The sequence below is a fragment of the Myotis lucifugus genome, unplaced genomic scaffold (assembly GCF_000147115.1).
Source record: "Myotis lucifugus unplaced genomic scaffold, Myoluc2.0 scaffold_282, whole genome shotgun sequence".
Taxonomy (NCBI): domain Eukaryota; kingdom Metazoa; phylum Chordata; class Mammalia; order Chiroptera; family Vespertilionidae; genus Myotis; species Myotis lucifugus.
The window spans coordinates 1,347,249-1,361,617 of NW_005871330.1; the positions used below are offsets into that span (position 1 = coordinate 1,347,249).

At 44.6% G+C, this 14,369-nt stretch overlaps 1 protein-coding gene across 1 annotated transcript in view; it reads left to right on the forward strand.

Annotated features, from left to right (window-relative positions):
* Window positions 1-14,369, forward strand: part of SHISA6 (shisa family member 6) — a gene marked incomplete at its 5' end in the record, with an annotated part of 280,621 nt that overhangs the window by 142,331 nt on the left and 123,921 nt on the right. The gene's annotated exons all lie outside the window — the stretch shown is intronic.

Genomic DNA, 14,369 nt, shown 5'->3' on the forward strand with positions numbered 1-14,369 from the left:
GGATGGGGGCTGTCCAAGGGGCAGAGGGGGCTGCTTTGGAAATGAGGATTCTCTTCTAATGTCAGGGCCTCCTTAGTCCCCATGCAACCTAGAGCTTTGGAAAAGGCCCACGCTCCATTCTCCCTTCATTCACAGCCAACCAAGTTCAACTCTGAGCAGCACCTGGAAGCACACCCACCCCATGTAAATACCCTGGGGAGGGACCACTCAGACCTGGAGCCCGGCACCTGTCTCCATCATGGGAGTTTAATTCTCTTCCATTCCATTTCTTCCTTTCCTTATTCTTTTCTCTCAATTCCGGTCACCGCTTTTTTCTGGTCCCTCTTCCCTTATTCCTTTTTTTTTCTTCTTTTTTCCTACATTTGCCTAAGGCCTTCTGGTGACACATGACCATTGTGTAGACCCCTTATAACTCTCAGAACTAATGGGGTAGCCAACACATGCTTTTGAAGTTAATACCATTGCCCCACCAACCCACCTCACGGAATTTAACGTGCATTTCAAATGGGACTGATTTCCTGAGAACCAAGCCTGGGTGCTCCCTGCTCTAAATGGCATTGGTGGCCTTCATTGGGAGCTGGAATGTTCCATCACATGGGCCCCAGAGGCATTACAGAGACAGGCGTGCACTCCAGCTTCAGGGAGGACTCCTCCAACCTCAGAGAACTGCGGTCATCCCCATGTTCCAGGTGAAAAACTGAAACCCAAGTGGGTGAGTTCACTGGCCAGGCCAGCATCCAGCAGTTAGCTCTGTTCCCTTCCAAATTCCGGAGCCTGGGTCCCAGCTCCGGGGATTGTGCCTCCTGACAGTGGGAGGAGCCGAGGCGGAGCCTGGGCTGTTACTCAGTGGGAACCACACATTGGGGAGTGCAGTGACCGATGGCTGCCTTCATCAGAGGTACATTTTACAAGACGGGACGTGATGAAAGGAGGCGGACCAAGAAGTAGAGCACCAGCACCCTATCTGCGGGGCCTCTCCTTTCAGAAAGGAGGCACATGCCCCTCTAATAGTTTTTCAGGGTCTGTCTACACTGCAGAGGCCCTAGTCTACTTAGGCAGTGTGGTTAAAATCTTTCAGGCAGGTGGTGTTTTTCCTTGAGTCTGGTAGAAAGAGCCAGAAATCTCTTTCTAGAAGCCCCTCAACATCAACAGTGCTAACCCCAGTGACCCCCCCCCCCCGCCCCAGTGAGTCCCAAGCCTGGGCCGTGGCAGCAAGCATGCACATGCTCACTGCAGCTGTCCTCTGCACGCAGCTTGCAGTGGCTGTGATGTGCTGGGTTCCGTACGTGCTGGGTTCTGCTTGCCTTCTGGCATTTTTCCCTGTTCACTGGGTCCTTTCCACCATCCCAGGGGCCAGGGAGAGGGGTGTGTCTATGTATGAGAAAGAGGGGGAGAGGGGATGTGTCTACGTATGAGAGAGAGGGGAAAAGGGGTCCCAAAGCCTTTGCTAAAAGGCAGGAGCTCCAAAGTGGTTGCCCCTTTGTAGAAGGCACACACCGTGGCCCATGTAGGCATTTGTTTCCCGTGAGCATCTGCTCTGTGCCAGCCACTGTTCCAGGTGCTGAGGACACAGCAGACAGTAAGAGGTCATAGAAGTCAAGCAAGAAGTATGTTGGGATGGAGTTGAGAACTGTGGAGCAAAATAACCTACAGGTGGGGAAAGGGAGGGAGGGTTTGCAGTTTTTAAAAGAGCATCCAGAAGACTTTAGGAAAAGGTGACATTTGAGCAAAGTCAAAGGCGGTGAAGGATGGAGTCAGCTGGATTTCTGGGAAGGGTCTCCCAGGCCGAGGGAGCAGGGATGCAGTGCCCACCTGGCTTGCATGGGGACAGCTGCGAGACTGGAGCAGCGGAGCTGAGAGAGCAGTAGGCTGAGGTCAGAGTGTGGCCTCTGGGGCCATTTAAGGATCTGGTTTCCACTCTGGGCCACAGGACACACAAAATGTTTTTCGCCTGAGGCATTAGACAGATGGAAGACTGTGGGAGGGACGGGGTTTAGGCAGAAGTTGAGGACGAGGTCAATTCACTCTGGCTTCATATTAAGTTTTAGATGCTTATTAATAATCCACATGGAAACGTCAAGTTCAGGGAGATGTCCTAGCTGGAATATAAATGTGGGAGTTTACGGGGCATGAAGCCAGGAGACTGGGAGACATCAGTTAGGGAGGGAGTGTCACTTTCTGGGTAAGCAAAGGCTTGAGAAGGGAGCCCCTGGCACCTTAACATGGAGAAGTTGGGGCGATGAGGAGGGACCTACAGACAGGACTGTGGGTGAGAAAAGCCTGGCAGCGTGGTGTCTTGGAAATGAAGTGGAAAACAAACAAGTGTTTCCAAGGGAGAGAGTGAGCAATTGTACGCCATAGAGAGGCTCAGTAAGATGAGCCAGCAGTGACCTCTGGGTGTAACCTGGAGGTCCTTGGTGACCTTGGCAAGAGCTGTTGTGGGTGGGAGTGCAGCAGTCTGCTGGCTGAGGCAGGAGAGAATGGGGGATGTCTGGGGTGCGCTTCTACATGGTCTGGGCAAACTGAGTAGTGGGGAAGGGTGCTCACTGTGCCAGCCTCTCTATAGGGGGTATTTTGAATGGTTCATAATAAAATGTATAAAAAATGAGAGAGTGGAAGAAGAGGGATAGGGGACTGCAGGTACAGGCTTTAGAGTTTTAATGTAAAGGAGAGTAGAGAATGAGGGCAGTCGCTGGAAGGGAGTGTGATGGAAAAGGAGATGAGTTTGTTTGTTGTTAAGATGGGAGAAATCACAGTATATCTGTATGTGCAGGGATGACCCAAGAAAGAAGGGAAAGGTGATCATGCCCTTTCTCCAGCCCCATTGCTAGTCCCAAGCCCGTTCACCCCCGGGCGTATGCCCCTCTCCCACGGCCATTTGTATGGGCTCTGCCATGGCTGTGTGTGGTACAGGGTTCGAAATCAGATTTTCTCTTCTAGAAAGGAAAGAACCAGTGCATGGGCTTCCACAGAAATGCAGGCTGCCGCCCCCACGCCAGGATCTGAGCAAGACCCGCAGACCATCCTGTGGATATAACAAGGACCCGGAGCCATTTGGCTAAAGAAACCCAGCTTAGATATTTTCACACTCTGGGGAACCAAGAAGTGGGTTTGACTAAACCAAGGTGTTTAAAGACTGGACTCCAGGTAAAATGCAGAAGTCAGAGGCGTCCGGTCTCCATGGCAACAGTGAGCTGGGAAGCAAGAGAGGGAAGGCTGGGCCTGGCTTGCTTGAGCTTGGCCTCTGAGAAGTCGAACCACCCAATCCGCCGGGAGCATTCTTTCCCGTGCCCTGTCCATAGGCCAGGGGAGGGCAGGGGGTAGTGGGAATCAATCAGAGAGCTCATGGGTTCTGGGCTGAGGGCACCCAAGGTGTAAGGCCTGCTGGTCTGCATATGTGGGGCGGCTCCCTTCGTCACCTCTGTGCCCTCTCACTCCTGATTAATGGCTAAATCTCGAGAACAAGGCATGACTCCGTGTGCTCAGAGTTACTCAGCGGTATTTCTCATGCTCCAGGCCAGCACGCGCAGGCTGCCCCCCTCAGCCCTACACGCAGGAACCTATGTGCATCAGTGGGAATTACCTATTTTGTTAGAATTGAGTCAAAATCACAAGGTGTCTTACTGGTTAGAATGGATTGCAGCAGAAGCAAAAACAGGTCTGCATGAATGTTATGTCCAATGCCTACCCAGTGAATCCATTTCTCTACGTAACTGCTGGTCAAACAAAATAAAAGGAAATAAGGCAAAAGAAAACCCAGTGTGATACCTTTGAGAGCTTCAACATTGGATACTTATGTTTGCAATCTCAACAATTTTGCTTAAAGGCAGCTGTTCTACAAAAACCCCTTTCCCAGCTCAACCCTCCTAACAGGAACACCCCTGACCTCTCGGGAAGCAGCAAGGGCGCTGGCCCAGGACCCTGTCTCCGCCTAGATTAGTGGTGGCAGCAGTTAAACCTCACAGCTCGATCTGAGGAGCATGGCGTTCTGGTCTCACTTCCTAAGCCACCTGAGAGCCCACCTCCAAGCTAGGACCACCTGAGGCACCGAGGAAGATGGTCCACAGGTTTTCCACACCTTCTCATGGCAGTGCTTGGGTTGACATGGCACACTGATGGGTGATGTGGTATCTAAGCCATCAGCCACTCTCACTACCTGGGTGAATGGTAACACAGAGCAACGTGCCCATCCATGAGGCTATTTGCTGAGTGTTGGACCATGCGTGTCCCAGTTTAATGCTAGTTTGTGGGCCTGCTGCCCTCGGCCCATGCAGGGTGTTGGCACGGTCCACTGGGACAGTCTGCTGGACCGGTGTAAGGAGAGGGGAGCTGGTACAGGGCAGAGGAGGAGGGTCGGGAGGCACCGAAGTCTCCTTGCCTTGGGAAGTTTCACCTTTTACCCATCGGATACAGGGATGTTCTCAAAAGAGGAGTAAGCCAGGTACACGTAGGCCTCCCATAGGCTCCAAGTCGTTTCGGTATGCTGAGATCAGGAAACATCCCTCCTCAGCTTCTGCCAGCCCGACTCCTCCTCTGCTCAGGCGCAAGTGGGAGGCACACAGGAGGCCTTCAGCACCATGTCACGGGGGTCTCTTTAATCCTCCTGGCGAGGGGAGAGAATCAAGTTGGTCTCCCAGAGGCTGGCTGGCCCCGCCAGAGGTCGAGCACTTGGAGCTGTCCTCTTTTCGTTCTCCAGTTGCTCACTGGTGCCGGGGCTGAGCTGTCTCCTGCCTTGACCCCTGGCTCAAGTTGGCCCCTGGGGAGGTTTGTGGCCAGTACAGTCTCTTCCTGGCATTGTTCTTGGCATTGACCAGTCATCCAAGTTGGGAATCTCCCCTTCCCATGAGCCAGCCCTTGGCATTGCTTCCCTCATTCTCTGCTGCTCACTGCCAAGTCTCAGAAACCCTGACAGCTAAGCTCTGCGCTGTCAAGTCCGGGAAGGTGGTGGGAATGCCGTCGCTATGCCAGCTGAGTCCGTGGCCAGGAGAAGACAGTCTCTCCATCAGCAGTTGCCAGGATTTCATGGTGACCTAGACGTGGGACAGAATACTGATGTTCTCGGGTTCTTGGGGCTCCAGTGCCTGGAACACAACCGTAGAATTCCGAGTCTCTGCTTTGTGGAGATGATGTAGCAGAATAAAGAAACCCAGGTCCTTCCTGCCTGGAGACATGCCTCAGCCTTACCCCGCTCCAAATAGTGATGCTAACCTCCCTCCCTCACTCGGTGGTTGGCGAAGAGGAAAAAGGATGAAAAGAGGGGCCCTTGGAATCAGACATGCTTGCTCACTCCTGGCTCTACCACTCGATAGCTGTGCAACCTTGACCTCTGTGACATTTATCTATAAAATAACGTAGTAGTAACACCTACTCGCAGGGCTAGCATGGAACTGTACGATAATGCACCAGAACACCAAGCACTCAGGCAGGGCCAGCTCTTCCTGTCATGCACAGCTTCCGAGAGCTGTAGAACCTCATTACTCAGGGTGACACTGGGCCCGCAGCGTGGGCATCCCGGGAGCTAGTGAGACACGGAGGCTCTTGGGCCCCACCCTGACCCAACGGAAGCAGAATCTGCATTTTCACAAGAGCTTCAGGCGACTCGTATGCACATTACAGTTTGTGCAATCAGCTATAGAAGAATTTTGCTTGAACTGTGGTTCCTCGGTGGTCTTCAGGGTCACTCCCATTTCTGAGATTCATTTGCCAGGAAGCCTCCTTTGACATGTAGCTGAGGAGGGAAGAAATCATTTGAGGAGGAATACTGAGCCCTGAGGGGTGCTACAAGCAGACCCTCTAAGACTCCAGTGGCCTGTCCCAGGTGTCAGAATCATGGAATCTTGTCTGTTTCAATAAAACTGAAGTATTTGTTGAGCGAAGACAGGTGAGACAGTGGCTGCCTTTAAGAAGCCAGGCGTGCCAAAACCGGTTTGGCTCAGTGGATAGAGCGTCAGCCCGCGGACTGAAAGGTCCCAGGTTCGATTCCAGTCAAGGGCATGTACCTGGGTTGTGGGCACATCCCCAATAGGAGATGTGCAGGAGGCAGCTGATCAATGTTTCTCTCTCATCAATGTTTCTAACTCTCTATCTCTCTCCCTTCCTCTCTGTAAAAAAACAATAAAATATATTTTAAAAACAAACAAACCAGGCGGTATGGTTCCTGCCAAGTAAATGCGAAGTTCCATGAAGTAGATCCTGAGAACAGCCAGGGGGCCTAAAGGAGAGAACATTGCCTCTGAGTGGTGGGGCCTTGAATGGCCTCTGACAGGAGACAGGATCGAGAAGGTCCCTGCAACAAGAAAGAATGTGACGAGCCAAGAGTGTCTGTGTGGGCATTTCAGAAGGGGTGCCTCCTGCACAAAGACGTGGAAGTAGAAATGCCCCTTTGATGGGGGCATCAAATGCCTGTGGAAGGTTCAGGAAAGTGATGAGGCCTCAGGACCCCTGTAAGGGGCAGCAGGAGCTAGCAAGTGAGTTGGAGGCAGTGTCCTGAATCCTCCCAGGCACACAGTAGGGGCAGAGTTCAAAATCTTAGTTGACTAGCATCTTTGTAGTCTTCTGCTTTTAAGAATAAAACTGACACATGAAAAGCTGGCCTCTATATAAGGCTGACTCCATGGGCAGAGGTCGACATAGCCAACGTATGGTCAATTCCTGGTATCTGTTCCCCACACTGAGGTGTCCTCCCTCGCAGGAATCCTGTGGAGCTCAGGCTGCAGAGCTGAAGGGAGTTGAGTGGACTCACGGGTTCAGTGCTGAGCTGTGTCCCAGACATGGACTTTCTGACTTGTGATATTGATATTGTGTCAGGCCTCAGTTCCCTTGTATAAATCAGAGCATGGAAGGTGAATAAGACCTTTTGTTCTCTAGTATTCTGGGGTTGTTTCAGGATAAGACACCTAAATGCAGAGCTACAGAGTAGAATGAGGCAGGCAGCTTTTCTCACACTGGAAGGCTTTGAGTTCACACCCCCATGTGTTCTCAGAGTGGCCTGCTCTGCTCACACTCTGAGATACTTGCAAGAGGTCCTCTGTGTATGTGCGTAATACCGGAGAGAGGTGATTTTTCCTGAGGTTAGCAGCAGATTGCTCATAGTTCATACCTGAAGGCCCTTCCACTAGCAATGCATAAGTGTGCGCCTTGGGTTCAGAGAGCCAGAGCTTATGACGTATTCATTACTTGGATAGGATTGATGTTCGATTCTTGTTCTCTTCATCTGCTTCCCAGTGAATCATTTTGGTTTGAACCCTGGGGAAGTAATTTGGGGAAGCATAATAATTTTCTGGTTTTTGTTTTTGTTTTTAACTAAGAGCAATTGAGTGCAGATGCCTGATCTCTGAATCTATTCAACTGAAATAGAGGGGGCTGTGGCATGGATGCCAGCTATGCCCAGATCGGATCTTGGCTAATTTGACAGAAACTTATGTTCATGCTAATGAAGGTGTGGGTCCCTCAGCAGATGGCACCCCTAGCTACTCAGGTGCTCAAGTAGAACCCTACATGCTGTCCTTAACATCTTTCTTTCCCTCACCACACACATCCAAGATAGTTACCATTCCATTCCGTTCTCTTGACCTTGCCCACTGCTTGCCCCCTTCTTAGCCAGTCTCACAATCCACAACTCTCTCCCATCCCATCTAGACAACTTGCAAAGACCTCTTACAAAGAGTTTCATTCTTGCTCCCAACATCCTGCCCCTTACTGAGCAGCCAGAATGGTCTAACTTATTCTAACTTAATTTAACCTGACTGAATCCAGTTTACCTAATCTGACCTAAAGCTAAGATCTATCGTCACCTCTGCTTTATTAAACCCCAGAGGCTCTCTACTGGAGCCAGAGTCTTAAATATGAACCCGCAGTCTTTGGAATGGAGCTCACCCATCATAGAAATACTAGCTGAATTCAAACTCTTAAATAATAACCTGTGCATACTCGCCTTCCCTTATCTGCTTGGCTGTTGACATGAGTCAGGAGCAAAGCAAATATGTGGCACGCAAGGTCTGTACCATCTGGTCCCTGCTTACTGCCAGAGCCTCTTAGGATACGGTTCTCCTTGTTCAATGCACTCTAGCCAAAATTGGTTTGCTTTCTATGCTACCCTTCTTAGGAACTTGGCACAAGCTGTTTCTTCTGTCTGGAATGTTCTCCTTTGTCCTTAACATATCAGTCTACTCATTGTTAAGGTCCTGATTTGAATTTCCCTTGTTTGAATAAGTTTGTTTTGCCCTTCATGTGGAAATTGGGTCTTCCATTATGTTTTCTAATTGCACCCTTACTATATATTTTCCCATACTCTGCAAAAAATATTTGTAATTTGTGTGGTTTCTTGCCTGATATCTGTCTTTGCCTCTAGCTATGTGAGCAGGGACCACGTCTGAGTATACTTACCACTGTGTTCCTTGTGGCTGGCACAGTCTTCAGTGGGTGTTTGTGAATGAATGAGTGAGGAATGAATGAATTGAAGAAGCAACACTAAACTTGGAGTCAAGAAACTTGACAGGTTGTTGCAGTTGAATGTGGTCTTGGTAAGATTGCTTCACCTCTCTGGGTTTATATCTCCCTCCCTATAAACTTTTCTACAAGGTGCTCCCTAGTCCTGATGCTCCAGGACATGAGCATGTGCGAATGCACAAGGTCAGAGATGGTGTAGGCAGTTTTCCTGTTCTTTTCAGTCATCTCCAGAGCTTTGTTTTTTATTTCACGGTACTCTTTATGGTTCCACTCATATGCATTTTAAACACACACATAAAAATACAATATATTTGCCATTCTGCATCTTGCTTTTTTAAAGCTAATATAGCTTGGAGATCATTCAATATCTGCAGCAATAGATCTAGCTCAATTATTTTCCCCCAATGGTTGCTAAATAATTACTCCTATTATACCATCATTTATATAATCGATATTAGGCCCACCACTTGCTTTCTTTTTATTACTTTATGTTTTGTAATGTATATTTGGTCTCCAGAGGTGCTGGATTTTTTAAATATGTTTTTATTGATTTCAGAGGGGAAGGGAGAGAGAGAGAGAGATAGAAACATCAATGATAAGAGAGAATCATTGACCAGCTGCCTCTTGCACACCCCTTACTAGGGATCGAGCCTGCAGCCAGAGCATGTGCCCTTGACAGGAATTGAACCCGGGACCCTTCAGTCCACAGGCCGACATTCTATCCACTGAGTCAAACTAGCTAGGGCTATTACTTTATATCTCTCAAATGTTTTTTATTGAGAAATAATATCAGGCTTACATAAGTTATAAAAATAGTACAAAAATTCCTGTATACCTTTCAAATTCTTCAAATTTTAACATTTCGTTACATTTGTTTTATCATCATCTCTCTTTGTCTCTGTCTCTCTCTATGTGTGTGTGTTTACATGTTATATGTATATGTAAACATACATATGTACATTTTATTTTTTCTAAAAACCATATAATTGCTTTTTTAATATTTGAGAATAAGTTGCAGACATGATGGCCCTTTACCCCTAAATACTTAAGTGTGTATTTCATAATATCAAGGACATTCTCTTACGTATTCTCAGTGTGATTATCAAAATCAGAAAATTAACATTGGTAAAATACCATTACCTAAATTTTTATTCAAATGCATCACTAATGTCCTTTATAGCAAAAGGAAAATGCTTTTATTGGCTCAGGTTCATATGCTCTTAGGTTTATTTCTAAGTATTTGATCATCACGGTTGCTATTTTTAATTGGGGTTTCTTTACCATTATGACCATTGACTGGTTATGTTTGTGTATACGAAGGCCATTGACTTCTGTGTGTTAATTATATATCCTGCTGTCATCTTTGACGTTCCAGGTACACTATCATATCATATACAGATAGAGGTTATTTTGCTTCTTCTTTACCTTTGTGCTTTTAATTGGTATCTCTTGTCTGATTGCATTGGCTTAATACTACTAGTGCTATGTTCAATAGTAACAGAGATAGCGGGCATCTTCATCCTTTTTCTGATGTTAGTGAAAATGCTCTATAGCTTTCTCATTATTGTCTTTAAGACCAAAGTAGATAGGTAGGTAGGTAGGTAGGTAGGTAGATAGATAGGTATATAGACAGACAGACAGGTGGACAGATATGTAGATATATGTTTATTCAGATTAATTCGCATTAAAAAAGTATCCCTCATTTCGTATTTTCTTGAGCTTTATAAAAATCAGGAATAAGTATTAAATTTTGTCAAATGCTTTTTTGGTATCTATGGAGATAATCAATGATTTTTTCCTTGGATCTACTAATATTGTAATATTAATGGCTATCCTAACATTGACTCAGGTTTGCATTCCTGAAATAAATCTCACTTGGTCATGTTGTATTCATTTTTTAATATGGTATTAGATTATATTTGTTAATGTTTCCTTTAGTATTTTGTATCAATAGTCTCTTTCTTGTGCTATTGCTCTCATGTTTAATATCCATGTTACACTTGTTTTACTAAAGAAATTGGGAATTTTCTTCATTTTCAATGCTCTGGAATCATGTGTTCAACATTGGGATTATCTGTTCTTTCAAGACTTGAAATAATTCTCCTATAAAATCATCATGGCCTAATGATTTTGGAGGCTAGTTTATTAATAACTTTCACTACAAGATATGTATTTTTTTGCTATTTAATTAATTTTTAAAATTTTGTATTTAAGTTTGTTGTATGTTTTTTCCCTAGTAGTTACCTTTGTACTTAATGTTTAATGCTACTTAGTCCCACATGTTTATATTTAACCTTTTTCATCTGGCTTATCAGTTTTTATTAAATTCTTTAACTTAAACCTTTTGTCTATACAACAATCAGTATAGTTATTCTACTTTACCCCCTTCCCCCATTTTTTAGTTGCATTACTTCTACTTTGGCACATATAGCCTCTGTACATTAGTAATCAGCCCTCCAAACAATCTATGTTTTAGTCTTTGAGATATATAGATATATAGAGAGAGGTTGAGATAGAGATAGACATAGAGATATAGAGATGCCCATCATTGATTTTTTTCCATTCATCTCATGGTTGGATGAAGTGCATCGTCCAATAGATTGCTCAGGAAGGGCTCATGGATGCAGAATTCCCTGCTCTTGCATCTTGAAACTGCTGTTCTATAACCTTGACACTTGGGAAAAAAGTTTGCCTACTGATAAAATTCTAGGCTCTTACTTTCTTCCCTTGAGGTTTTTTTAAAATGCTGCCCCATTGTTGCCTTGCTTTGTATTTCTTGAGAAGCCTGATGACAGTTTAATTCTCCCAGCGGTAAGTTATTTGATCTCTTTGCTTGAAAGCCCTGACAATTTATTTTCTTTATCTTTGAAGTCTGTTACTTTACTAGGACACCAGAGTTGATCATTCTGAGTACATTTTCCAGATATCCATTGGGATCTCTCAATATTTAAACAAAGCTTTATTGAATCATATTTTTGTATTTATTATCTTCCATGGTTTTGTTTTTCTTCTTAAGGGACTCCAGTTACAGATAGGATGTTTTCTTTCCTGTCTTTCCATGCAACCACTTTCTAATTCTTTTTGCTTTCATTAGTTTCTTTTTGACTGTCCTAAATTGTTTATTGGGTAAGAATTGTACAAACATTACTTAAATTAGCCATAACGGTGGAGCTGGAGAGTATTACATCTTCTCTAAGCTGGACGGTGAGAACCACCAATAATATGGTGGAACTTGGGGCCCTTTCTAAGGCCAGGGCTCTGGTAATCAGCAGACAACAGACCTAGAATCTCCCTGTGCTTGTGGACTGGTTTGGTGATCCTTGGGTGTCAGGATTCCTTCTGATAGATAACTTTATGGAATGGGTCAGTGAGGATAGCCTCAAAGAATTTCTACGTGTCTTCACCAACCCAGTAGGAATGCAGGACTCTCAGAGCCCTACAGTGGCGGCCAGCTGGCTCCTGGGCAACAGACTGAAGCCTGGAGCAAACCTGAGCCGAGCCAATCAACGCCATGATGGACAGGCTTGCCAGAGGTCGCACCCTAGGAACAGGGCATTTTCGGTCACACAGTGCACACGAGTCCGATATATGACATAACCTTGCTTGGCCTTGTATCCAGCCTGTGTGTTTTATGGAGCCGGGCTGTGGGGAGGGGTGCTGTGGAGCGCATCCTGAGAAGAAAGTGCATTATATCCTCTGCTTCTTCCTCCACAGCTCCTGGCTTACCTCATGGCTGCGGCCAGACAGAAAAGAAAAAGCTCATTGGTTCATTACTGTTCTCTTGATTGCTTTCTTGCCTTTCATCGATGCCTTTAGTAGGTTTTGACTCTATTCTTTCTTTAGCATCTTCTACATTAGTCTTCATTTTGTTTTTGTTTTTCATATCTTTTCTGAGTTCAGTGTATTCTCTTTAAATTTCTACTTCTCTTTTGCCACTGGCTTTTAGTTTTTTAAATTTGTTTTTAGGTATTTTGGATTAAATTTTATTTTGTTCCATCAACATCTATCTCCCCTATACCTTCTTTCACCTCCCCTCACTAACCCCCCCTCCACAATCACCACAAAGTGTTTTCAGATTCTGATATAATTACAGATGTGTCTTTAAAAATTGTTTATTTTAGAGTATTATATTCAGTTTTCTTCTGCTTAATGGCTATTTTTGTGTAGTGTCAGAAGAAAACTGTCATCAGTGGAGGTTTTTGGATTCTCATGTTATGTTTTTAATAGGAGATTTGTCTTTATTCATATTTCTTGTATCCATTTTTTTTATTTGGTGCATTATAAGATCCCTGTTTTAATGGTAGCCTTTTCTTTTTTCTCTCTTTTGTGTATAATTGACTCATTTATTTTTATAAGCATTTTTATTACATTTATTGGGGTAACATGACTTCAAACATTATATAAATTTTATGTACACAACTTTATAATATGATATCTATATACTCTCTATTGTGTGTTGACCACCCAAGTTTTACTCTCCTTCCTTTTCTATCAGTATATAATTTCTCTAATGAGTTTTATGATTGTCATCATTGTTGTTATTAGGAAAGGCATATGTGTCCTGATTTTTCCCCTCTTTTGTCTTACAGGACCCCCACCCCCACCCCGTTCTTCTTCCTCCCTTACCAGCCAATCCCCAAAGAGCCTCTCTCCCTCACTCTTTACCTTCTCATCTAGAAGCAATGTTTTGGAAGGCCGTGGTGTTGAATTCACTTAGTCAGTCCTTGGACCTACCAGGACACTTTCAGTGCTTTCACACTTAGGGTGAATCTTCTCATTCCTAAAAACTTTCTCTTAGGGCTGGTGCTATCTCCTTTTTTCTCTATTTTACATAGTTTATTGTTTTGTTTTTCTAGACTGTCCTTGTTCACCATAGAGCTTGTAGCAGGAGTCAAAAGGTAACTTGCTGATTTTTTTATTAAAAGTAATTTAAAATCTAGGCATTTTCTGTTTTTGGGTTATGCTGAGCAATAGCTAGAAATACAGTAACAGGTCTGGAATTAAGACAGAGCTGTTTGATTAGAAAGCTTTTGGTTGTATTATACAATAGAGAGATGGAAAGGGTTTATGGAATATATAGGCATATGGATAAAGCCACACACATGAAGCCAAATCATACCTGATCAGTCATGGTGCATGGCCTTATGTGTAATGTACTAGTAATAGTCACTTAGTACTTTTGCTGCTGACTGTGGAAAAACCCTAATCAGTTGTTATTAATTCTACTAATTGGGTGTAAGACTAAATATTATGTCATTGAGAAGTATGGAATTATATGATCACCCCATTTTCCATTTTCGTTGGAGGACTTTTATGGAAATATTGAGCCATGCTGAGGGTAAAGGATTTTAGCAGATGATAATGCAACTCTTCAGGCAAAAAAACTAGACAACCCTACTGCCGAAGGTCCCTGATAAAAATAAATCTCCAGATCCAAAGACTTGTCTCAGTCTTCATTCTTCTTGTTTTGCTTTTTCTCCAAAATTTATTACGATGGACTTCCAACTCTTACTTGAAAGTAATTTCTCATGAGGACAGACCACAGTTTTTCTTTGACCATGCCTTATTTGTCTCCTTTTCTGGGTATAGTTTCCTTCCATCACTCCACAGATATGCGTATTTTCCAAGCTCTGTGTTAACCCTCTATTCTTTGCTTTCTTAAAACTTTCCATTAGAGGATGTACTTGTGTGACTCCTGTCATCGTTACTTGTAGGCCAAATATATCCATCAGTCTTTGTCTTTCGATGAACTCCACTGATAGTTGTTTTTTTTTTAATATATTTTATTGATTTTTTACAGAGAGGAAGGGAGAGAGATAGAGAGTTAGAAACATCAATGAGAGAGAAACATCGATCGGCTGCCTCCTGCACACCTCCTACTGGGGATGTGCCCGCAACCAACGTACATGCCCCTGACCGGA